The sequence below is a fragment of the Alosa pseudoharengus genome, unplaced genomic scaffold, assembly GCF_046254945.1.
Source record: "Alosa pseudoharengus isolate Yale_2024_CS ecotype anadromous, Long Island Sound unplaced genomic scaffold, YU_APseudo_1.1 YU_APseudo_1.1_scf_11, whole genome shotgun sequence".
In the NCBI taxonomy this organism is placed as follows: Eukaryota; Metazoa; Chordata; class Actinopteri; order Clupeiformes; family Clupeidae; genus Alosa; species Alosa pseudoharengus.
Genome location: NW_027468576.1, coordinates 39,810,069 through 39,811,843, shown reverse-complemented (window position 1 = coordinate 39,811,843; position 1,775 = coordinate 39,810,069). Strand labels below are relative to the sequence as shown.

The 1,775-nt window shown below is 36.2% G+C and overlaps 1 long non-coding RNA gene across 1 annotated transcript; it reads left to right on the top strand.

Moving 5' to 3' along the window:
• Positions 1 to 347: 347 nt before the first annotated feature.
• On the top strand, positions 348 to 1,559 carry LOC143116536 (uncharacterized). Its single transcript, XR_012985828.1, has 2 exons — positions 348 to 504; positions 1,301 to 1,559. It is a non-coding gene; the product is annotated as an uncharacterized LOC143116536 (long non-coding RNA).
• The last annotated feature ends 216 nt before the right edge of the window (positions 1,560 to 1,775 follow it).

Here is a 1,775-nt window from a genome sequence, read left to right as displayed (position 1 = left end):
AGAGGTTTCTTCAGGTAAGAATCCCGTGGCTAAAATTCGAAATTGTAAAATTTCATCTGAGTATGTTTCTGAGAAATATGTTAGTGTAGCTTAACTTCAACATTCGTCTTCTTTGTATAGTCTAGAACGTTATTACTTAGTCTGTAATGTTAACCGCTAGCGACTAGCTAACGTTAACTTTGGTTAAGCTTTAGCTCCATGTCTGGCTGGCTGCTGGCAACAATTAGAAGGTCATTAGGCTAACTGAACTATTGTAAGGTGAACGTGCATATTCTGTTTGTTAGAGAAAGAATTAGAGAAATAAACATTTCTGAGAAATGTTAGTGTAGCTTAACATCAACATTAGCCGTAGTCTAGAACGTTATTACTTAGTCTGTAATGTTAACCGTAGCTAACGCTAGCGACTATAATGTTAACTTTGAGATTTCATTGACAGATCTCCTTTCAAGCCCGGGAAGTTCCTGAAAGGCGTTTCAACTCTGCGGCTGAGCAGGCATTTTTGAGGTAGGATAACCTGGATTGAATCAAGTATTCAATAGATGAAAATATGTTTCTGAGAAATATTTTGTGTAGTGAAGTAAACTTAATAATCACCATTAGTCTTCGTGCATTCTATCTAGCTAACTAACGTTAACTTTTCAGGTCTTTAGGCTAACTGAACTATTGTAAGGTGTACCTGATTCCATGGTACTTTGACATTTTTCATACATTTAAATGGAGCAACCTACTGGATTCAGTAGGCCTAGCTGTCTATTCCAGACATGGTTAGCATTCTGATCAAACATGAATGCATTTCAGACATTTAGAGTGGCCTTTTATTGTGAGCAGTCCAGGGCACATCTGTGCAATACTTGTCATTACATCTTTTCATAAGTCACACATGGAAAGTAGTTGTATTATGCCTTTAAATCCGAAGGTTTTGGTTGGATACAGATTGGATAATTAAAGAATATGGCATCAGTGACTGGCTATTGATTGACTGGACCTTGGCCTAACTGTTAATAACTACCTCAATAGGGTGTAGATATGAGCTTACACTGTTCCACTGAAAACACAAAAATACAAGAAATGGTTATTCTACAGAACTTTGAATACACCAAATTTGGCTTTGCTTATTGCATGCATAAACAGGACATGTGCAATAGTTGAATATGCCTGTCCTGTCCCCATTCAGCTAAGTGTTGTGTGAGTTTGTTCATTATAAATATTGGGAGCATTTCTTTAGCTTAATTTGTGAGCACTTGTTCATAGTTTGCAGTAAGTTCAAGGATGTGACATATACCAATATTTCTGTTTTCAGATCTGGAACATTTTGAAATCCTACCAGATGAGGCACAAGTCATTGAGCAGTGGCAGCTTCTGACTTCAAGGACTTTGTTCACCAGCAGACCCCTTTGATTACCTTTATTTACAGCATTTGCATCTGTCAGTCTTTAAAGTGATCTAATATGTATTGACTATGTACTAGCTTAGTACATATTAGTTGTTGTTATTTTAGTTTCACAAATTCAGTGGTTACCTGTAATGCTCAAGATATACAAGTAAAAAAATCACTTTTACTTCTGCATCTGGGTCTTCAATTCAACCTACTGACTGAAGCTGACTGATTTGTATAAATGTTTTTGAGAGCACAGGCAAATTGGTTTGGCATGAGTTTTAATGTAATTCACAGTTCAGAAAAGTTCCATAAACATTTCCAAGTGCAAGTTCAGTGCCATCAACAGTAAGTTTGCTTTCTGATATTTAAAGAACAGAAATGGGTTTGGCATAATTAA